Source organism: Myxine glutinosa, chromosome 2, assembly GCF_964187855.1.
Source record: "Myxine glutinosa chromosome 2, kmMyxGlut1.1, whole genome shotgun sequence".
Classification (NCBI taxonomy): Eukaryota; Metazoa; Chordata; class Myxini; order Myxiniformes; family Myxinidae; genus Myxine; species Myxine glutinosa.
The window spans coordinates 38540926-38566155 of record NC_136262.1 but is presented as its reverse complement, the minus strand read 5'-3'; the positions used below and the strand labels follow the sequence as shown (position 1 = coordinate 38566155).

At 47.0% G+C, this 25230-nt stretch overlaps 1 long non-coding RNA gene across 1 annotated transcript; it reads right to left on the bottom strand.

The window, feature by feature from the left end:
- Positions 1 to 22986, bottom strand: LOC137422636 (uncharacterized). The gene is made up of 3 exons (XR_010983548.1): positions 22930 to 22986; positions 170 to 211; positions 1 to 43 (listed from the first exon to the last, which is right to left on the bottom strand). It is a non-coding gene; the product is annotated as an uncharacterized LOC137422636 (long non-coding RNA).
- Between the last annotated feature and the right edge of the window lie 2244 nt (positions 22987 to 25230).

Here is a 25230-nt window from a genome sequence, read left to right as displayed (position 1 = left end):
TTCCTGGAGGACCTGGAGGTCCAGATGGACACGATGATGGACACTGCAACAGAAAGTCCCTTTTCTCACAAATAAAAACTCAAAAGGAAATCGGCAAAACAATATTATGATACAAAACTGGCAAAAATACATCACGATGCCAAATAACATCAGCAGATGGATCATTCACCTGTTCTCCACTTGCATCTCCCTGGGCAATTCCTGGAAAACCCTGAATAGAAAACAAAATGGTATAATTTCTCATCTCTTTGCACGCAAAACCTCCAGAACAATTTAAGACCTTTGATCCTTGTGAGTGAGTGTGAAACACCTTTGTTTCGCAATGATAAAACTTCGTTCAGAAGCTGAGGGAGTATCAATATAAGCGATTTCCATTTCAAGCTCGTGTCACGAACATCGCAGCATTAATTAAATCTTGGAGGGTTATTGAAAATTGGAATTTGATGAACACTGCAATGGGATGATCCGTGTTGTGAATGAAAAAACAAACAGTAGAATTCCTTCCGTGTGGACCTACATAGCTTAGTAATGGGTGAATGAGCACAACGATGGCAGAATGAAACAGTTCGCGTTGCAACGATGAGCTAGAATAGGCCACAGAGAATTCCAGATGATCTTCGCAAGATACTATGAAACTAAGCTATCGATAATGGAGTAATGTATCGTCTATTTCCTGGAAGTCTGCCCATATATATCCATATGTGCCTCTATCTCCTCAGTGCCCTCTATCGTTTGGAATAACTTTCGATGTATCATCTCTATCTATCTATATATTCTCTGCCATGTCCTTCTGCCCTGATGTCTTTCCGACTGAGCGGGGCTTCAAAATCAAATCACTGAAATTTTGTTTGATCCATGTCGGTTGTCCGGCATCACAGGCCTCTGGTGTACAGGAACCATGGCAAGTTGCCCGTGTCGGTGCTGTGGTTACGTGAGTGCATGTTCGTGTGGATATTTGGAAAAACGAGTGTTTCCTCAAAAGAATCAGGTAAGTGGCATGGTTGTGGGGTCTCACATTTTGTTTTAGGAGTGTTTAAAAATTGTGCATGATTTGAGGCCTCACACAGTTAAACCCTGTCGGGAAATCCCACGATGACATATACGTCAGGATATCACACGATATCATTATGATGACATTTTTTGTGATTTTTGAATCACAAATCATTTTTGAATGTCACTGACATAATTTAAGACTTGACTAAAAAAAACCGAGAAAATCATTCAACATTTGAAGCTTTTAGAGAGAAAAAAATGCATTTTAAATAACAAAATAGGCATTTTGAACACGTGTGGCTTTCGGAACTGTCCCCTTGGGAGATCGCTTATTTGTAAGGTCTATTTGACATGTGTTTGCATCATTAGAGGTTCAATGAGGTGTTATGAATGAAATTGGGATAAATCTGGGGAAAATTGAATGTTTTAAATAGAAATTACACTGTTTTGTGTGATGCATGCATATTGTATATATACATATATATATATATATATATATATATATATATATATATATATATATATATATATATATATATATATATATACAGTATATATATATATATATATATATATATATATATATATATATATATATATATATATATATATATCGATTGTTACGGTTTTTAGAACCTTCACTTTGTATAATAATAATTCTTGTAAATATCCCCCTTTGTAAAGATCGCACCCTAGTTAGTCCATGTACAACACGTAGAACACCATAGGACCTCTCTGTAGTTATCTCATTATGATGTGTTTCAGTTAAGGATCTGTTTCCAATAGTTTGACTCTGCGTTGTATTAATCAAATAAGATAGGCCCCTTCAATTATCCCCAATCATCTCTCTCTCTTCAAAGTGCAGTAGGGGTATGGCAGCGTTCGCTGCCCTTTATCTTGGTTTGGTTGCTGGCCCCAAGCCGCCATTATGCACGCGGTAATCTGGAGGAAAAAGGGGAGGAGTGGGTTCGAGCGCCAGGAATGAGGCGTGGCCTGTCAATGTCTCCTCAAGAGGTGGAGCCAGCAAGCCCTCGCCGGCCAACCAGGGTGGAGGTGAGCCGACCGGTAGGCGTGTCCTAGGAGCCGGCGGCTAGATACAGAAACGCCCAATAAAAGCGGCTGCGAGGGACTGCTTCACCAGATGAGTGCGAAGGTCCAAGATACGAGGTACCAGATGAGGATACAGCTGAATCGTATGGCAGGAGAGTGGGTCCGGTGATGACGACAATACCGCAATATATTCGTATTGTCCGACCGCGTGAAACCGATACGTGCAGCTGCCACCGGGTTTCGCCTCAAGCCCGGAGCGTGGACCGCAGCGTGGACTGGAGCGGACCTCGATGCTGTGCCATCTGCCGGGACCTTCCTGCCCTGCCATCTGCTTGGACCTTCTCCCCCTTCCAGCCATTCCTTCCTGCCATTCCCTATTCGTGTAAGTCTGTTTGTTCTGTCTGGGCGTATGGTAATATAAGACTGTTTTAAGGCTGCCCTGTGTATCTGCTTCTTCCTCTCCTTGTATATTCCCTTCTTTCGTTTCCTCTTTTAGATAGTGAATAAACCTGTGTTCTTTCTTACCCTTTTGGTTTCTTCTTCCCCCGATTGCTTTAGTCCTTTCCCAATTGAGTACCTGTGGCACGATTCGGCCAACGCTCGGAATCGGGTTTAGTCTCTTGTTAATGGCCCGAGTCGCAGCTCGCTTCGCTCGGCGCATCCAATCACGCTGCGGCCCGGGTCGGAGTGTCTCCTCGCTTACGGCCGGTGGTGGTAATTAGGTAGTAAGACGGATTGGGCTTACAACCCTACTCACCACCGACCGGAAGTGACGTCATACTTCCAGGACCGGCAGACGGCCAGCTTAACAGGACAAGGGGATTAACCCCCCCCCCCCCTCCCTTGCTAACAGGAGTGCCGTCCCCCGGATCCATAACAATATATATATATATATATATATATATATATATATATATATATATATATATATATATATATATATATATATGTATATATATATATATATATATACACACAAAATAAATAAAATATATATATATATATATATCTCTCTATATTATAAAAGAAAGTTTTTGTTTGTTTGTCTGCGCAAGCTAATCTCCTGAACGGTGAAAGATAGGAGGAAACCTCTAATACAAAAAATGTCGGGACGGGCCCCGGGAAGGTTTTAGGCTAGGTGGCGAGGCCAGTTGAGGCCGCTTCGGCCGGGCCGGGCCCATTTCGCAATTAAAAGCTGAGCTTAATTATAGTAGTCAATCTTCTACGGCCGCGAGTAAAAGCTGAATAATGGTAGTAAATTCATTCAAAAAGAACTAAAAATGTCGTGATGGTCCCCGGGAAAGTTATAGGCTAGGTGGCGAGGCCGGTCGAGGCCGCGTCGGCCGAGCTGGGCCCATTTCACAATTAAAAGCTGAGCTGAATTATAGTAGTCATTCTTCTACGGCCACGAGTAAAAGCTGAATTACATTCAAAAATAACCAAAAATGTCGGGATGGGCCCCGGGAAGGTTATAGGCTAGGTGGCGAGGCCGGTCGAGGTCACCCCACCACCTCCAGCTTGGACTCTTGGCACTATACAATCTTTGTTGTAGGCTTCATGCACTTGTCTGCGCACTCGGACACGACCATCTTGACGATAGACCAGAAATCTAGACTCGTCACTGAAGATCACGTGATTCCAGTGCCCTGGCTGCCATTGACAGTGCTCTCTGGCCCACTGCAATCAGCGCTGGCGGTGTTGTCTGGTCAGGTGTGGCTTTCTCAGGGGATGCCTGGCACGATAGCCTGCTTGAACCAGTCGTTGGTTGACTAGCCTTCTGGATACAGGCACATTTGTCAGTTGCTGCCACTCAGCCCTAAGCCGATTAGCTGACTTGGTATGGCCATTGCGGACTAACCGGTGCAGCTGGCGATCATCCCTCCTTGTGGTTCTGCGGGGACGTCCTGGCCTCGGTATTGGAGTAGGGACACCCCTCTGAGCATTTTGTTTCAGGATCTTTGACACCTGACCTTGAGTGATGCCATACTGCCGAGCAATAGCACGCTGTTTCATGCCGTAATTTCGTAAAGCCACCACTCCATGACAAACAGCATTGTCGAGTTGACGGACCATCTCCAGAGGAAGCGGCAATAACTTTTGGAGACGTGCAGCAGTTGTTTTCCACTAATACAGAACGCAACAACCCTTGTATACCCGACTGTGAAGCCAATCATCAAATGCACCTGTCCGTACATTTTGCCACGCCACCTGTGATATAATCCTGTTCTTGACTTCTTGCTGCGACAGACAATCAGTGACATGGTTCTTTTAAGACATAAATCACCAAAGTGTGAAAGAAACTCACCAGATTGATATACTGAGTTAAGAAAGTAAACCCGTCAAGAAAAAAAAAAAATTCCATATTAAATGCCAAGTCTGTGTATATATACAGTATATATATATATATATATATATATGTATATATATATATATATATATATATATATATATATATATATATATATATATATTGTTGCGGATATGGGACTTGGCCTCAATATCCGCTTGTAAATACTCCCCTATTTCCCCAATGCTCCCCAACTATCCCCAATCCCCCATTCCCTAGTCCCATTGCCTGTAAATAACACTCTGTAGAACCGACCTTCCCCTTTTTCCCCCATTAAATGTCATGCCCAGGTCCACCGCATCTCACGTAGACAACTTTCGGACATCTTGCTAGTTATTCTTAGTCTATGTCAGTTAAGGACTCGTTTCCATTAATTCTGACTCTTCGTTGCACCAGAATGTGATTATATGGCACCAGTAGTGAGTTTAGGACCTTCCCATACCTCCTCCCATCTTCTTCCCCAAACAACAACTACAACAACAACTACAACAACAACTACAACAACTACAACAACGGCGCGGCGCGGGGGAGTGTGCGTCCTCACACCGGCTCGGTTAGCCGCCATTGACCATGCGCTCCGACGGGGTTACCACGAAGGGGCTCCTTGTCAGCCCCTCGTCAAGGGCGGAGCCGGTAACCCCTCCGCACGCACCCAATGAGAAGCAACGGGCCGATTCCATCTGGGGCGGAGCTAACGAGCCGAGGGCGTGTCACTCCCCGCCGGATATACGCGGCCACTTACCGGACGTGACGTGAGATGTGCCCCCAGCTTGAGAAGACAAGTCACCACCTCCGAGCGCTGAGTGAGACCTCCCGCATCTTTGGACTGGACCGGGTCGATTTTGCCCCTGAGCCAAGGTGCACCTTGAGCCATCGAAGACCTGCCCCTCCTTGCCATCAATCCCCGTGTGAGTCAGTTTTGTCCCGTTTATCTGTCGTCTGTCGGGGCTAATATAAGAGTGTGTCTAAGTGCCTGCCTTTCTATGCTGTCCCTCTTGTCGTTGTAATCTGACCTTCCGCCCTAATATAACCTCCTCCGGAGGTCTTGAGAACCGTATCCCTGGTGTCGTGTCATTTTTATGCCAGCCGTTGTGTCCTTTTCCTTCATTGATTTAGCGTAGTGCGACTCGGCAACGTTCGAGTATAATCGGGTAACTTGTGCGGACACGGCGGCCATTCCGCTTGGCCCACCATAACATCAAAGTCGTGTCTGTAACAATTGGTGTCAGGAGTGTCGGATTCGGACCTGGGACTAAATTTGTTAGGCCCAAATTTTGGGAAGTAGAATTCGATCCGGAGCGCGTTTACGCGCTCGAAATTATAAAGGCGCAATTTGATTGTGTTTTACAAAATATAAAAACCCGAATTTTGAAAGTCGCGCTATGGCGGATCAAGACAGCTGGGGTCCGGTAGAGGAGAGTGAGGCAGGGTCGGTCCAGGACCAAATTGAGGGACGCGAGGAGAGCGAAGCAGCGAGGGTAGCAGACGCACAAATTAGCGTCGTTGCGCCCGACATGGCGGGTGCGCAAAATGGCGCCTCGCTGGTCACCGCGCCCGCGACCGTGGCAGCGCCCCTGGGGGATTCGAACCTTTTCCTCCTACAAATGAGGGCCCTTATGGAACAAATGGGTGAGCAATTGGGAGACCAAATTAGAGGTTTGAAAAGCAGTATGGGACAAATGGGGAACCGGATGGAGGCTCAGAATGAGCAATTGGGGGTAATGGGGAACCGGATGGATGCTCAGGGTGAGCAATTGTGGGTAATGAGGGACGAAGCGAGGGGTACCGGTGAGGGGTTAGACAATAATTTTAAGGGTTTAGACAAGAAATTTGGGAAGTTAGACGACAAATTTGAGGGGTTAGACAACGGGATAAAAGAGGTGAAAAAGGGGTTAATGGGGGTAGAAAACAGAATGGCCGCTCAAGAGAATCAAATGGAAGGGATGCAAAAAGGGTTAGAGGGGTTAGAAAACAGTATGGAAGGCAAATTGAGGGACATGAAGGACCAAGCGGAAAGGGAAGTTAAACAAATGGGGCAGCAGATAGAGGGGGTCAGAATGGGGGTAGAAACCAAACTGGATGCTCACAGGGAGGAAATGGAGCAGATGAGGGTGGCATCTAGGCAGGAGATGCAAGTGATGGGAGAGGAGATCAGAAGAGGAGTGAGTGAGGAGGTCGGAGGAGTGCGCGAGGAGGTGAGGCACTGTAAGGAGCGCATGGAGAAGGAGGTGAGAAAGGGGACTGTAAAATTGCAAAGTGGTATAGAGGAGTTGACGCTGGGAGTAGAACAACTGACAGTGGGACAAAAGGAGTTGGGGGACCAGGTAAAGAAGAACACAGCGGTAATAGAGGGTTTAAAATCGACACAGAAGGAGATGAAAAAGGACGTAGGGGTAATTAAAAAAGAGTGTCAGACGGTACATGAGGACCTGACGAGGAAAATGGACAAGGTGGTAGAGGTGATTGAGGTTAAAGAGCGGGAGGTGCGGGAGCACATAGAAAAAAATAAAGTGGAGTTAGAGGAAGAGCTTAAAGGGGCGCACGAAGAGATGAAGGAGGTGAAGCAGAAATTAGAAGAAGTGGAAGATGGGGTGAGCGAAATTAAGAAGCGACGGAGAGAGGATAAGAAAGAGATAAAGGAGGAAGTAAAAGAATTGGTCCAAAGTCTGTGTTCGGATCGTGATGATGTGCTCATTAACCGGATGAGGGATTCGCAGGTGATGGAGGAGAAGCGAAGAGAAAGAGGACCCGGTGTAAGTGGTGACCAATATGGTCGTGCGTATGATGCGCCAGGTGATTTAATAAGCTTGGGGGTCGAGATAGACCCGGATGTTCGTGAGAGGCCACGAGTGAGGTGTATGGCTGGTCCGGAGGGTATGGAACGAGAGGTGCGAGGTGTGAGTGAGCAAGGTTGTGGTGGTATGGAATGGGTAGCGGGTTGCGGAGGTGTGACCCATGCATCGACACCAACAGGGGTAGTTGTTGGAGGGACCGGGGAGGCACGAGAGCCCCTTGGGGGTAATGTACTGTGGGGGCCCGGCCGGTTCGGCCCCGCGCTGACCCCGCAAGGGGCGACGCACGGGGTCCGGCAGGCGGGCAACGACTCGCATGCGAGGTGGTCCCACAAGGTCCCACTCGCGCCATATGACGGCAAGAGTGATCTACGCGCGTACCTGGCGCAGTTCGACTGTGTGTGTAAGGGCAACGGTTGGGGTGAGGACGAAGGTGGAGTACACCTGGTGGCCGCATTGCGCGGCGCGGCGGCGGAGGTGCTGACGGCATTACCGGCGGGTGCTCTCACCCTGCCAGCCCTCCGCGACGCCCTAATTAATCGATTCGGCATAGAACAGCAGAGCGAGCTTGTTAAAGCTCAGCTCGCGCTGCGAAAGCGCAAGCCCCAGGAAGCCATCGGGGAACTTGCCCACGACATTCGCCGCGCAGTGGGGATCGCACATGCTAGCATGGCAGCGGATTCCCGGGAAAGCCTGGCGCTGGACCATTTTATCCAGGCCCTCCCGGACATTGAGCTCCGGCAACAGCTCGCCATGTGGCGCCCGCAGACTCTGAGCCAGGCGGCTGACGCTGCGGCCCGTTGGGAAGCAGCGAGGCCCCTGGCCCGGGGGGGCGAGCGTCTCGCAATGGCGGTCCGCCAGGTGGGACCCCCGATGGAGGGCGGACCCCTTAGGGGGCCCGCCCCCGACGTGGGTCCTGACCTGGCGGGCATGGTCCGGAGGCTGGTGGACCAGCGCCTGGCGGGACCTGGACCATGGCAGGCGGCCCCGGAGGTGGCCCGCGGTGGACCACGAGCGGGTAATCCAATTCGGACCTACAGGGGGGGAAATTTGGAATTCCGGAGACAAGCACCTTACCAGGTGAGGTGCTACACTTGCAACCGTCTGGGTCACCTGGCGCGGCACTGTCGAGCCACGCGCCGGGATGATCCCCGGCGGTTGAGGTCCTCAACTCCGCCCAGGGGGGAGCGGGTTAGCCGACCCCAGACACCCCCCCGCCAGACCCCGGGAAACTAGAAGGTGTCGGGCACGTAGGGCGGTGTTCGGCAGAAGAGGATGGAGGAGAGCCCTCATTGACGCGACAGGTCATTTATTGTGGCCAAATTGGAACCGGTAGCCTGACAATTCGATGCAAAATTGCCGGCGTGGGGGTAGACGCCGTAGTGGACACAGGAGCTAGCGCCACGATCATCAGCCCTGTGGTCCTTGATTCGAGCGCAGGTGGCTGGAATAAGATCCAGCACCTGCAAAATTATAGTTTGCAGCTTGCTACCGGGTTAACGGCCCCGATCATAGGGCGTGGTTCTGTGACCCTCAAGTTAGGGTCGGTAAGGAGGGAGATAGATGTTTGGGTGGCGGAGGTGTGCGACCCATGTTTAATAGGGTTGGACCTGTTGACTGCCAGCGGCTGTAAAATCGACTTGTGCCGGGGGATCCTGCAAGTGGGAGTAGAAGAGCTGCCGTTAGGGGGAGTGAGCACGGCCGAGAGAGCGGAGCTGGAGGCTTCCGAGGCCGTGACCATCCCCCCAAGGGCCGAGGCGATAGTGCCGGCCCGGTGGGCAGCTCGCCCAACATGGCAGGAGTCCTGCGGCCTGGTCGAACCGGTGGCAGCGCAGTCCATACCGGGTTTAATCGTGGGCCGCACCCTTGTAAAAACGGACGGACCGGTAGTGGCCGTCCGAGTAATAAATATAAGTACAGAACCACGCACTATAGTAAGGGGCACGAGGGTAGCTGGCTGCACCCCAGTTGAGGAAGTCGCGACAGTGAGGGGCGAGAACGTCCAGCCGAGCCGACCCCGGGGGGAGCCTTCAATAACAAGTAGGAATTGGCCCGATCCCATTTGCGAGATGGTAAATCGTAGTAGCGTAGAGTTGGGAGGTACCCAGAGGGAGGCCTTACACAAACTGGTTGGGTCCCATTTGGACCTCTTCTCCCTGTCCACCGAGGATATTGGACGTACGGGCCTGGTGAAACATCAGATCCACACCGGTGAGGCCCGGCCTATTCGTCAGGCCGCCCGACGGCTCCCTTGGAGCAAGAGGGCGGAAGCTGACGAGCAGGTTGAAAAAATGCTCGACGCAGGCGTGATCGAGCCCTCGGGAAGTCCTTGGATGTCACCTGTTGTGCTGGTCAAAAAGAAGGATGGGACCACGCGGTTCTGCGTGGACTATCGCCAGCTAAACAACGTGACACTCAAGGACTCATATCCCCTGCCAAGGATTGATGACACCCTCGATGCCGTTGCGGGCTCAAATTGGTTCTCGACTTTGGACCTCAAGAGTGGGTATTGGCAGGTGGAGATGGATAGGGCAGGGAAGGAGAAAACGGCATTTTCCACAGGTAAGGGACTGTATCAGTTTACTGTGATGCCGTTTGGTTTGTGTAACGCCCCCGCCACCTTTGAAAGATTGATGGAGCATGTACTAGGCGGCATGCCATGGCAGTCATGCCTGGTGTACCTGGATGACGTCCTGGTACATGCCCAAACGTTCCCCCAGGCAGTAGCTAATTTGGACCAGGTGTTCGGGTGCCTCAGACAGGCAGGGTTGAAGCTGAACCCGAGTAAGTGCACTTTGTTTGCAAGAGAGGTGGCCTATCTAGGTCACGTGATCGGCCGCGAGGGGGTAAAAACGGACCCAGACAAAATTAAACCGGTAGAGGAGTGGCCCGCACCACGTACCATCAAAGAGGTGCGGGGATTTTTGGGACTCTGCTCCTACTACCGGCGCTTTGTGGCGAAATTTGCGGAGTTGGCCCGTCCCCTCCACCGGCTTACGGAGAAGGGGACGCGATTTAATTGGACACGGGAGTGCCACGAGGCCTTCCAAAAATTGAAGGGGTGTCTGACATCCGCACCCCTTCTAGCGTACCCCACTAGCAACGGGGCATTTACCCTGGACACGGATGTGAGCCAGGAAGGATTGGGCGCAGTTTTGTCTCAGACACAGGAGGGCGTGGAGAGAGTGATTGGTTATTATAGTCGGGCCTTAAGTAGGCCCGAGAGAAATTATTGCGTCACTCGCAAAGAGTTATTGGCTATGCTGGCTGCCATGAACCATTTCCACCCGTACTTGTACGGGCGGAAATTTTTGGTTAGAACTGACCATTCCTCCTTGCAATGGCTCCTTCGGTTCAAGGAACCAGAGGGCCAAATTGCAAGGTGGTTGGAAAAGTTGCAGCAGTACGATTTTGATGTGGCCCATAGGGCCGGGAAGGCCCATGGTAATGCGGACGCACTCTCTCGGCGTCCTTGTCTGGGGGAAAACTGCAAATTTTGTGCGAGACACGAGGAGAGGGAACAATTGGGCGATTTGGACCCGACCCTCGTTGTCCGGGCAACCCGGGTGAGAGGGCCAATTTTGCCACTAACCGCAGATGAGGAATTCGGAACTTTGGCATGGAGCACGGCCCAGCAGGAGGATCCTGTCCTGGGGCCAGTATTCAATTGGGTCAAATTGGGGCAAAGACCAAAGGGGGAAGAGGTCACCCCCCTCGGGGCACAAACAAAGGCATATTGGGCTCAGTGGCAGACCCTGGAATTGAAGGATAACATCTTGTATCGCAAGTGGGTGGAGGTTCCCTCTGATAGAACTTCCTGGCTGGTGATAGTCCCTGACAAATTCAAGAACGTCATATTGCAACAGGTGCATGGTACCCGCTCCGGCGGCCATTTGGGCAGGACAAAGACAATATCGCGGGTACGCCGGAGGTTTTATTGGGTGAATATGGGGCGCGACATACAGGACTGGTGTCGGAGATGCGACGCCTGTACTGCCAAAAAGGGACCAGCACGGAGGATGAGGGCCCCCCTTCAATTACACCAGGTGGGGGCCCCCCTAGAGCGGGTGGCCATGGATATCTTAGGCCCACTACCCCGCACCCGCCTAGGTAATAAGTACATCCTCGTTGTGATGGACTACTTCACCAAGTGGCCGGAGGCCTACGCCCTCCCCAACCAAGAAGCAGGGGTGGTAGCGCAGGCCTTCGTGGAAGGATTTGTGTGCCGGCATGGGATTCCACAGGAGTTGCACACCGACCAGGGACGAAATTTTGAGAGCAAATTGCTAAAAGATGTGTGCAGTCTCCTGTCAATTCGGAAAACAAGAACCACGCCCTTGCGGCCACAATCTGACGGGATGGTGGAACGGTTCAACAGAACATTGATACAACAACTGGCACTGTTCACCGCCACCCGTCAGGATGACTGGGACGAACATCTCCCTTATTTGCTTATGGCCTACCGAACCAGCCAGCACGGGGCCACCGCATGCAGTCCAGCGTTGCTTATGTATGGGCGGGAGTTACGGGCTCCCGCCGACTTGCTATGCGGTCCCGTGCCAGACACAGTGGTTAACCCGCCGAGGGAGGGGTACGCACGTCACCTAGAGGAAGGCATGGAGCTAGTCCATGCCTTCGCCCGCCGCCAACTCCATCTGGCGGGGGAAAAGATGAAGCGCAGGTACGACGACCGGAGCCAGGGGAGTCAATACGCTCCGGGGATGAAGATTTGGTTCTTTAATCCCCGGAGGCGGAAGGGAAGGTGCCCAAAGCTCACCTCCCCCTGGCAAGGCCCAGGAGTCGTCCTGTCGCAAATCTGTGACGTGGTCATTAAGATCAAAATGGGGCCACGAGCCCTCCCTCGGATCGTCCACGCCGACCGGATAAGGCCTTACACCGGCGAGCAGGCGCCCCCGTGGATTGCCTCGGCTTTAGATGCCGAGGCGGGACCCAGTACCTCTGAATAAGGGGGGCTTATTAGTGCCAGAGGACTGGGGAATTGAGGAGCGATAGGCCCGGTGGGTAAGGGTGGCATCCCTGCCACCCTTCCCATGGTGGGGCAAATGCGCAATAGCTTATGGGGTGTATGGCAGTGAAAACTAGCCCGGGTGGGTTAGGTTATATTGTAGGGATCTAGAAAGATGACATTAGGTGACGTTAAGTTTAGATAGTGACTGATACCTGTAGTGGGGACGCAGGTAGATTAGTATGGATGATAATGACGTGGGAGCGCAATAGTTTAAAGGGACGACTGGGAAGCGCAAGTTTCAGAGGGGAGTAGTTAGATGAGATGATGCTGTGTGAGAATTGAACAGGTGTGATTGCACAGGTGTGCAACTGGACATGTGAGTGGAGCAGTGTGTGAGTAGTGAGTGTGTTGATCAGCGCGAATGCGCTTGGGGAGAGAAGGGTGCAGGTGGCACCAGGTGTGAGAGCACAGGTGTGCAGGTACAGGTGTGTGGAGAGAGTTGGAGTAAGTGGTACGGAGTGGTGTGCATGGTGCGAAGGTGTGGATGGGGGAAGAGTGGACCCCTTTCACGAGTACCCGGGGCGGGTAGTGTAAGTGTTAGGTAGAGGGTATAGGTAAATTGTGGTTGGATATTGGAAATTGTGGTGCGGTTGCAGAATGGTATTGCGGATGGGTGCATTAGTGTTGTGGAAATGGCTGGGCGTGTAGCCTGTTAGTGTGTGTAGTTGGTTGGGCACTCCACCACTGTGAGGATGTCGGCCAGGTGAGGCCGCAGGTGGGCTCTGGGAGCCGGTAGTTGTGAGTGGGTGCCTGAGGATCCCGGGTGTGGATCGGGCAGCCCAGTGCCAGAGAGGGCACCGAGTGGGGAGAGCGCCAGAGGGCCTTCCCCAGGTAGTTAGGTTAGGGTAAGGAGCAGGAAAGCTCGGAGGCAACTGCAGTGGTGGAGGTGTGCAGGTGGGTAGACCCGCTGGGAGAGGTACACGCCACAGCCCAGAAATTGTGCGAGGGCACCGGGAGATGAATCGGGGGAGTGAGACCCCAAATTGAAAAGCACCACAGTTTGGCCAATGGGAATTGGTTTTTAGAACCCATAGTGTAAGAGGGCCAATGGTTTGGCCGGAGAAAGACCCCGGGTAGTGTAAAGTTGTTAAAGTCATTTAGGAAATAGTTAGGATTGATAAACCTGTCGCACCATACGCAGCCACTTACCTGAGGTGATGATGATGACTCCACACCTGTGTTTTCTTTGTTTTGTGTTGCAGGAAGTAAGGACTGCTGTTGGATTTGTGAGACGCATCACGACGTGGATGAGACATTGGGGTGATTCCATCTCTCCCTCCCTAGGAGGGACTGATGATGAATTGGTAATGGCAAATTGTGATGTTCAGTTGGAGATGGCAAATTTTGATGAGAGTTGAAAATGGCAAATTTGATTGGTTAGGAGGGAGAGAAGACGAATTTGGTTTATGGGAGGAACGGGGAAGACAGTAGGGATGTTTGTTGATTTGTAAAGTAGATGTTTATGGGTAGTGTTGTGTTGTGTGGATACAGTAAGGGGTAAGGGAGGGGCCATGTAGGTTACCTGGTGGGGGGGGGGGGGGGGGGCGTACGGTAGGAACGTACCTGTCTCACCTGGTTCCCATGTGCCCCTAGTGTGCATTACCTTGTGTTGCGTGCACTTTTGCGCCCTTACCACCTTACTCACTTGTCTGCTTCTTTTGTCTCCCACCTCCGAGGATCTGGTTTTGGGGCAGAGAGAGAGGAGAGAGAGGTGCTGGATCCGCAGTTGTGGGCCTGCACTTTTGCTGCTTGCTGCCTGGATCGATACACCATATGGACCGCAATGTTTGTGGCCACCCACAATGGACCGCAGTTCTTTTGCGGCCAAGCACCACCCATGGATGGACCTATGGGTCAACGTGGCACCTATGCCATACAAGGTGAACCACTTATAGTTGGCCCCCTGACGGCCACAATACAGAAATGGACGCGGTTGGCGCCTTTCTTTATTTTTTTGGAAAGAGGCAAGAACACCAAGTGCACCACACGAAGGCAAGACCAGCGGCAGAACATCGGCCGGCTGCGACACCACCGGTGATTTATAAACACTTTATTGGTGCACCGGATGGTGCTGACTGTGTTATGGGGTGGTGCTTTTGATGCTTGGAAGGGGTGCTCTGCACATTATTAAAGGCCATAAGGCCACAGAGCACTCGTGGGTTGGTGTATCGATGCTGGCATGCGTGCTCTCTCTATGCATAACATCTGCATGTGTTCCTCCAAAAACAGGTCCTGGATCGTAGTGTAAATATCAGCGTAGTCTTGTAAATAATGCTCCCTACCGGCTGTATGTTTAGTTTGCGAATTCTTTCCGGATTCGGTTATCCTGTGGGTGTGTTTCTGTGAGGAGAAGGGTGCAACGTCGCAGGGGGACATATTTACTCATTTGTGAACATCTGTAAAACTGTCGCACTCAGGGTAGAGTTAATAGTAGAGGGAACTACATCTGAGTGCCACACTAAAATAGGTAAAAATTTATCGGGTCGGGACGCCCCGAGGGTAGAGAAGGGTGCAATGTTGCGGATATGGGACTTGGCCTCAATATCCGCTTGTAAATACTCCCCTATTTCCCCAATGCTCCCCAACTATCCCCAATCCCCCATTCCCTAGTCCCATTGCCTGTAAATAACACTCTGTAGAACCGACCTTCCCCTTTTTCCCCCATTAAATGTCGTGCCCAGGTCCACCGCATCTCACGTAGACAACTTTCGGACATCTTGCTAGTTATTCTTAGTCTATGTCAGTTAAGGACTCGTTTCCATTAATTCTGACTCTTCGTTGCACCAGAATGTGATTATATGGCACCAGTAGTGAGTTTAGGACCTTCCCATACCTCCTCCCATCTTCTTCCCCAAACAACAACTACAACAACAACTACAACAACAACTACAACAACTACAACAACGGCGCGGCGCGGGGGAGTGTGCGTCCTCACACCGGCTCGGTTAGCCGCCATTGACCATGCGCTCCGACGGGGTTACCACGAAGGGGCTCCTTGTCAGCCCCTCGTCAAGGGCGGAGCCGGTAACCCCCCCGCACGCACCCAATGAGAAGCAACGGGCCGATTCCATCTGGGGCGGAGCTAACGAGCCGAGGGCGTGTCACTCCCCGCCGGATATACGCGGCCACTTACCGGACGTGACGTGAGATGCGCCCCCAGCTTGAGAAGACAAGTCACCACCTCCGAGCGCTGAGTGAGACCTCCCGCATCTTTGGACTGGACCGGGTCGATTTTGCCCCTGAGCCAAGGTGCACCTTGAGCCATCGAAGACCTGCCCCTCCTTGCCATCAATCCCCATGTGAGTCAGTTTTGTCCCGTTTATCTGTCGTCTGTCGGGGCTAATATAAGAGTGTGTCTAAGTGCCTGCCTTTCTATGCTGTCCCTCTTGTCGTTGTAATCTGACCTTCCGCCCTAATATAACCTCCTCCGGAGGTCTTGAGAACCGTATCCCTGGTGTCGTGTCATTTTAATCCCAGCCGTTGTGTCCTTTTCCTTCATTGATTTAGCGTAGCGCGACTCGGCAACGTTCGAGTATAATCGGGTAACTTGTGCGGACACGGCGGCCATTCCGCTCGGCCCACCATAACATCAAAGTCGTGTCTGTAACAATATATATATATATGTATATATATATATATATATATATATATATATATATATATATATATATATATATATATATATATATATATATATATATACATATAATAAGCTGATGCCATCTGTCTGTGTGTCCGTCTCACCCTTAAACATGGAAATGCTACTTGGAGAGAAAAAAATAATGAAGTAAAAGTTGCTTCAAATTACTCCAAACCTATGGGAACAATTATGATTATGACATAAAAAACAAAGTTGTAGACAAGTGATTGCATCTTCATGCATATAAAATGCAGATAGTGCAACCTTTAGAACTGAGACCTTCCCCGGTAGATGCGTCTGACTGCATCTTCGATGATTCAACTGTTTCTGTTTGCGTGTCTTACTCCCCACTCTCAAGTCCAGCTCATCCTTTTCGTCGCACTGTGTTTCAGTTTGGGAATGCTGATTGTGATGGATTTCATTCATTTCTTTCTCACGTGCCATGGCCTTCAGCATTAAATCTTGGTCTGGTTATGGCTGCCGATGAAATATCTCCATGGATTCGCAATGGTATGGACACAAATTTCCTCACAAATCGATCAAGTGGAGGTTAATTCCCTTCCATAGTTCACTCCAGCTTGTGCATCAGCAATTGCACATCACCACCATTTTTTCAAGCAGTACCATGTGCAAGAGTCCATGAAGTCCAAATGTCTGTTCCGCAAAGCTAGTAACCTCAGTGAGAGAGTTCTTAAGGATATTAAGCAGCAATATGCAGATTCTGTATCCAAGTCCATTCCGACTCCATGGACTCAACTGCAATAAATCTTCTAATTCTCTCTCTCTCTCTCTCTCTCTCTCTCTCTCTCTCTCTCTCTCTGTCTCTCTGTCTCTCTGTCTCTCTGTCTCTCTGTCTCTCTCTCTCTCTCTCTCTCCCTCTTGGACCTGAGGTTGTTACTTTACCTCTAGATAAGGCCAACCTGTTTGCAGATTGCATCGCTTCTAATTCTACCCTCAATGATCAGGGACATTCTCTTCCTGATTTTCTATATCATACAGACTCTGACATTCCTGTTCCCTTCATGACTCCTGAAAAAGTTGCCAGAATTATTCATACTCCAGATTCCTCGAAAGCGACTGGTCCTGATGGAATACCTGTGATTGTATTGAAGATGTGTTGTCCTGAACTAAGTCTTCAGCAGTATAAATAATGGTACAGCGTTGTGTTTAAATTAGCTTTTACCATCGACACTGATGACGTCATACGCACCACTAACACAATGTGGTAGAAGAACAAAGGCCGTGACTTGGTTGTGGTTGTGATGCAACATGGCATGGGAAACTTGGAAAAAGACAAATTCAGGATAATTTATTTAAATTGTCACTGGTTACATTGGAGAAGACTAGGGCATGCCCGTACTATATATATATCTAAAATTATATCCCCCCCCTCTATTTACATGAAATGGTTTGGTCCATTCGCAAAGCCAAAGCGAACGGCTTGCGAGTACGGTGACAATCCCCCCCCCCTCTATTTACATGAAATGGTTTGGTCCATTCGCAAAGCCAAAGCGAACGGCTTGCGAGTACGGTGACAATCCCCCCCCCCCCCTCTATTTACATGAAATGGTTTGGTCCAAAGCGAACGGCTTGCGAGTACGGTAGAACCCCCCCCCTCTATTTACATGAAATGGTTCGGTCCATTCGCAAAGCCAAAGCGAACGGCGAACGGCTAAATCGCCATAGCTCGGTAACTACTTGTCCGATTAATATGAAACCTTGAAAAGGCACATCCTCAGGTCCCCAGCAATATACCTGGCAAGTTTAAAGTATATCGGACCCGTGGTTGTCGAGAAACAGCGGTCACAGACATACACACACACATACACACACACATACACACACACACACACAGAGATTACTGGAATTATAGATAGACTAGGGCATGCCCGTACTATATCTATATCTAAAATTATATCCCCCCCCTCTATTTACATGAAATGGTTTGGTCCAAAGCGAACGGCTTGCGAGTACGGTGACAATCCCCCCCCTCTATTTACATGAAATGGTTTGGTCCAAAGCGAACGGCTTGCGAGTACGGTGACAATCCCCCCCCTCTATTTACATGAAATGGTTTGGTCCAAAGCGAACGGCTTGCGAGTACGGTGACAATCCCCCCCCCTCTATTTACATGCAATGGTTTGGTCCAAAGCGAACGGCTTGCGGAGTTTGGTAAAGAAATCGCCATAGCTCGCTAACTACTTGTCCGATTAATATGAAACCTTGAAAAGGCACATCCTCGGGTCCCCAGCAATATACCTGGCAAGTTGCAAGTATATCGGACCGGTAGTTGTCGCGAAACAGCGGTCACAGACAAACATACATACATACATACATACAAACATACAAACATACAAACATACACACAGAGATTACTGGAATTATAGATAGACTAGGGCATGCCCGTACTATATATAAGCTAGGACGTGCCCGTACGTGGGTGCCCGTTCCTTGCCAAAAAAAAAAAAAAATTTGTGTAGGGGTGTGTGTGTGTAAACATCCTAGGGCGTGCCCGTACGTGGGTGCAAAAAAACATGCGTGCAAACAACAACAACAAAAAAAAACTTTGAAACCACGTGGCAGTAACGACCACAGAACCCCCCCCCCCTCTATTTACATGAATGGTTTGGTCCATTCGCAACGACCACAGAACCCCCCCCCTCTATTTATATGCAATGGTTTGGTCCATTCGCAACGCCAAAGCGAACGGCGAACGGCTAAATCGCCATAGCTCGGTAAGTACTTGTCCGATTAATTTCAAACCTTGAAAAGGCACATCCTCGGGTCCCCAGCAATATACCTGGCAAGTTTAAAGTATATCGGACCCGTGGTTGTCGAGAAACAGCGGTCACAGACAAACATACAAACACACATACACACATACACACATACACACATACACACAGAGATTAATGGAATTATAGATAGATAACATTGATTATATCTTTGCTTTAAACAAAATTATAATGTATTTTATGCAAAATATAAAATTTCACTTAGAGTGAAAAATTCAGGTTGGTTTGTGGAGCCGATAGGAGTGAATCAAAAGCAAATAAATGATTAAATGAATGATTAAATAAATAAATGATTAATAATGAAAATAAATAAATAATAATCATAAAAAAATTAAATTATTAATCAATTCGGTCAGAGAACACATAAACCACCACCATTTCATCAGAATCTGTAACTTAAAAAAAAATAAAAAATTAGTCATTAATCGAATAATTAAATAATTAATCGATTAATTGATTAATTCATAAATCAAAAATATTGTTTGCAGCCAAATCACCTGGTCATTGGCATGTCCAAATATCAGCTTCCTAACTCAAAAGGTGCCTGAGTTAATGGTCAGAAGAGAAATGAAATTTAATTAATTAAATAAGTACTTAATTAATCACTAATAATTAAATAACTCCTCAATTAATTGATTATTCAAAAAACAAAAAATACCGTTTTTGACAAAGGACTTGCTCACTACTGTGCCGAAATTTCAGCTTCCTCGCTCAAAGGATGGCTGAGATATCGCCCGGACAAACAAACAAGAAAGCAAGAAAACAAGAAAACAAGTACACATACATTCAAAGTACACCGCCCCATGCCAAATAATTAAATATGCTGCAGCGCGGCATTGCCGGGGCGCCTCCGGCGCCCGGCAATACCGCAGTGCAGCTCATTAAGGCTGCATTGGGAGGGAGAGGTGTACACTAATTGATTGATTAATTGTATAATTAAAATCAATAAAAGATTATCACAAAATATTTTCATAATCAATTGGCTAATCGCATAACTAAACCACTAGTGCTTCATCCGAAGATGTATCTTTTAGAAATTTAATTAAATAAGTCATTTATAAAAAATTAAATAATTAATTGATTACTCAATAAATAATTAATCGATTAATCAATAAATAATTAATAGATGAAATGATTAATCAATAAATCAAAAATATCCTTGATAGCCACATCACTTAGTCACTTATGTCCAAATATTAGCTTCCCAGCTCAAAAGGTGCCTGAGATATTGGCCAAATGAGAAAGAAAATAAATAAATGATTAATAATGAAAATAAATAAATAATAATCATAAAAAAATTAAATTGGTAATCAATTTGGTCAGAGAACACATAAACTACCACTATTTCATCAGAATCTGTAACTTAAAAAAAAAAAATTTTTGGGTCATTAATCGAATAATTAAATAATTAATCGATTAATTGATTAATTAATAAATCAAAAATATCCTTTGCAGCCAAATCACCTGGTCATTGGCATGTCCAAATATCAGCTTCCTAACTCAAAAGGTGCCTGAGTTAATAATGGTCAGAAGAGAAATGAAATTTAATTAATTAAATAAGTACTTAATTAAACGCTAATAATTAAATAACTCCTCAATTAATTGATTATTCAAAAAACAAAAAATACCGTATTTGACAAAGGACTTGCTCACGACTGTGCCGAAATTTCAGCTTCCTAGCTCAAAGGATGGCTGAGATATCGTCCGGACAACCAAGAAAGAAAGCAAGAAAACAAACAAACAAGAAACCAGAGTGAAAACTGAGTACTCTCTTTCAGCGTGCGTCACTGCCGAGCCCCCTTTGGTGCCCGGCAATGACGATTTGCAATGCCTGGAGATGGCATAGGAAAGGAGCGGTGTACAACAAACAAGTACAGATACATTCAAAGTACACCGCCCCCATGCCAAATAATTAAATATCCTACAGCGCGGCATTGCCGGGGCGCCTGTGGCGCCCGGCAATACCGCAGTGCAGCTCATTGAGGCTGCATTGGGAGGGAGAGGTGTACACTAATTGATTGATTAATTGTATAATTAAAATCAATAAAAGATTATCACAAAATATCTTCTTAATCAATTGGCTAAAAGCATAACTAAACCACTCGTGCTTCATCCAAAGATGTATCTTTTAGAAATTTAATTAAATAACTCATTAATAAAAAATTAAATAATTAATTGATCAATCAATAAATCAAAAATATCCTTGATAGCCACATCACTTGGTCACTCATGTCCAAATATTAGCTTCTGAGCTCAAAAGGTGCCTGAGATATTGGCCAAATGAGAAAGAAAATAAATAAATGATTAATAATGAAAAGAAATAAATAATAACCATAAAAAATTAAATTATTAATCAATTCGGTCAGAGAACACATAAACCACCACCATTTGATCAGAATCTAACTTAAAAAAAAAAAAAAAAATTGTCATTAATCGAATAATTAAATAATTAATCGATTAATTGATTACTTAATAAATCAAAAATAGCCTTTGCAGCCAAATCACCTGGTCATTGGCATGTCCAAATGTCAGCTTCCTAACTCAAAAGGTGCCTGAGTTAATTGTCAGAAGAGAAATGAAATTTAATTAATTAAATAAGTACTTAATTAAACGCTAATAATTAAATAACTCCTCAATTAATTGATTATTTAAAAAACAAAAAATAACGTTTTTGACAAAGGACCTGCTCACAACTGTGCCGAAATTTCAGCTTCCTAGCTCAAAGGATGGCTGAGATATCGTCCGGACAAACAAACAAGAAAGCAAGAAAACAAGAAAGAAAACAACCAAGAAAACAAACAACCAGAGTGAAAACTGAGTACTCTCTTTCAGCATGCGTCACTACCGAGCCCCTTTCGGTGCCCGGCAATGACGATTTGCAATGCCTGGAGATGGCACAGGAAAGGAGCGGTGTACAACAAACAGAGTGAAAACTGAGTACTCCCTTTCAGCGTGCGTCACTGCCGAGCCCCCTTCGGTGCCCAGCAATGACGATTTGCAATGCCTGGAGATGGCATAGGAAAGGTGCGGTGTACAATACCTGACGAATGTGATTACGTCAGTCAATATACGATTTATGTGATTTTTACAAGGAGGTTCAATGGGTTCATTCAAGTTGAGGGGGATTATTTTGTATTTAAGTTTTTATTTATTTATTATCATCACCACATTGAGGTTGAAGCCTCCAGTGACAAGTTCTTCAGTTTAAATAGGGCTCCAAGTCAAACAAAAATTGGATTCTGATCCCATACTTCGCCGGAACAATACATTGCATTATTTTATGCAGTGAAAAATCAGCCAACACATGGTGATCCTGTGCCATGTTTCAGACTTTCTCTTTTGGCCTACTACCTTCCTCTGATAAGTGGAGAGTTCTGCCAGCTGGGGATCATCTTTGACTTTGTAACCACCTCGGAGCTTGGACCATTGTGGGTCTTGGAGCATTTAGAGCCGAGGCTTAACAGTTCCTTTTTTGCAACTGTTGATACCTTTGAGAGGAAGATGGAACTTTTAAGTTGTATTCATGGACATGAGAGCTGCTTTTCCATCTGTATTCATGAAGTGAGGGGGACAGTCATTTCACACAACCCAATATGAGGTCATTGCAAGTTACAAGAATCTGTTCTTTCTGTTCCTGGTGTAGGGATGATGGCTCTTTATCTGCACGGGATTCTTAACACGGTATTCATAATCCAGCTTCCCAGATCTCTTGAGTTCCTCATGCCAACTCCAAGTCCCAAGAGGAGGTAATAGTGTTCTATCTTGCTGATTCGAACCTCCAGCTCTCCTACCTAGACTTGTGTGTTTATTTGTCTGTCCCTGCACTCGATTTCTTTTTCTTCTCTTGTTGCCTCTCTTTGTGTGTTCAATTGCTGTTTCTGCGCCGAATATCTCAAGATTTACCCCAGGGGTCCAATACAAGTGGTAGTTTGACCCTAATTGCAAGATGCTCAGAATTGTGCAACAACAAGAACTTGTGACTTGATGGTAACAGATCATATCCTCCCCTCAACAACTAAGAGGATTGAGGAGTCCTCACCTATGGCAGAACGATTTGACCGCTACCCTAACATTTGAGATTGGTGGTTGTGCGTGAAAATCGCTCCTTTACCAACATTTCCAATCAAACCACTGGTGATTCAATGTACTTTAGTTCCAAGGTGCAAGATGTTTTTGTGCTTGGATTGTTTTTCTTGCAAAAACCATGATATATTTTTGTTAATGCCTGCCCTGGCATCACAAGAGATTCTCTTCTTGCAAATAAAAATAATAATTTTACTCACCCTTGGACCTGGAGACCCAGGCTGTCCTGGAAGACCTTGTGGCCCAGTTTCACCCTGAACCAGAAAAAGATAGACAGAAAGCCAAACGTTACAACATCATCTCGACTTTAACATCTTCGATATGTGAGTGGAATAATCTAGAAAACCAGTTTACAACCTCCATACTTTCATAAGAAGGATAAGTCCAATAGGATCGCACAAAGGTAGAGCACTTTCCTTTGAGCTGTCTCGTCTAAGTTGTATTCCTAACCTGACTACAAGCTACTCGATTGGTGCGTCAAATGCATTTAGTTGCATCACAAGGTGTCGTCCCTTGCATTGATGTTAAGCCCAAGCATGTCTTGTCTGTTAACATTAATTGGAGGGTGTTACAAGATCGAATAGTGGTTTTCTTTTTCTTTTTGTATACAGTATCGAGGCTTGTGGGGGGACTAGAACACAGAACAGATCAGGACATAACAGAAGAACAAGTACAAAAAGTTTTAATTAAAACAAAAGCCGCGTCGATGTTACACAATGCCTAATGCAGCTGTGCCTATAACGTCGATGTTATAGGCACAGGACATTCCTATTGATTCGATTACTTGATGTTATTTTTGTGCAAAGTGAAAATATATCTCGGCAATTTCCCGTGTGTGGCGACGAATTTTTAATATATCTCGGCATTTTCCCGTCTGTTATTTCAGGCGGTGTATGACTGACCATGCCGTGATTGTAAAAAAATATATCTCGGCAATTTCTCGTGTGTGGCGACACGTGAACGAAGCTATGCTCCTCTCTCCACATTATTGTGACGACGTATAAATTAAATATTTCATCGTGACGATTGTCATCAAATGGACGAATTTTTAATATATCTCGGCATTTTCCCATCTGTTATTTCGGGCGGTCGGTGTATGACTGAGCATGCCGCGATTTAAACAAAATATATATATCTCGGCATTTTCCCGTCTGTTATTTCGGGCGGTGTATGACTGAGCATGCCGCGATTAAAAAAAAAATATCTCAATGGACTTGAAGTTACAGGCCTTTGAGAATTCATTTCGTTCTATAAAGGGCAACTTTCATCGGATTTTCTTCACGTTTTTTTTCAACCGAGTCTAAAACTATGTTAGCGACTGTGAAAAATGAAATGATATATCGAATTTGATTTGAAAGAAAACTGTGTGAAAGAGCAAGACACCACGGGCCTACAAAACAGGCCTCAAAGCTATGCGAGTTAATAAAATGGTGGATATTTGTTTATATGAAGCCTCTCCCACAATGGGTGGAGCTATGGTTCCCAGAATGGGTGGAGCTTTGAGGTTTTGTCTTCTCTGCAAGAACAACAACAACAACAAGAAGAAGAACAACAAGAAGAAGAAGAAGAACAACAACAGCAGAGGGCACTCTGTGAGCAGCGTCTGCGACGGGGGGAGAACAGCAGAAAGAGGACAGCAGAAAAGAACAGCAGAAAGAGGGGGGCACCAACCGAAGGGTTGAGGGACAAAATAGGGGCAGATTTGGAGAAATAAGGGATATGGAGAAGAGTGATGTCAAGGGGAGGAGACATAGGGTGAACAAGATGGATAGAGCGACAAACTCTGAATTACAGAAGTACTGTAGAAGGAAAAACTGAAAATCTGGAAAAAAAGTGAGCTTGGGGAGGGTTAATGGGGGTAGACAATATCATGGTTGTGGATGGGGATGACCTGATATGGTGGTAAACAGACGTATTGAAGCCCTAAAAGGAAGGACGAGATTGAAGAGAATGCAGAAGTTGGTTCGCCGGGTGGGAAAAAGGAGAAACAAATGAGTGAAGGTGAGCGTTGATTCATGACTTTTGGAGTTTAATAAGCAAAGGGTTACTGGCAGACCGTGTGTGCTCTGTAGAAACCTGGGAGGGTGCATGTCCAGAAAGGAGACAGTAGAAGACAGCGAGGCCACTGACCAATTTGCAATGTGAAAGTGATAAGCCCATATACCCACTTCATTGTGGGATATTCTAATAATATTGAAGTCCTTGGTTTCAACAGCATCAAGCTGAGCAAGCTGTGAGGCAGGGGCACTAGCCCAGAAGGGAGAGCAGTACTCCATCAAGCTGAGGATGAAGGCCTTGTTGGTGGATAAAACTTCAGACGTCCGAAAGACTGTGCATGATGGAGGAAGCCAAGTCAGCCACTGGCTTTATAGGCCAACTTAGAAATGTGATTTTTCCCAATAAAGCGATAGTGCGGACCAAGATTTTGAGTGTCTGAACTTCTTCAAGACAATTGTTAAGGAAGTAGGTGGGAGGGTAGAGCAAGCAAGCCAACGACGCAC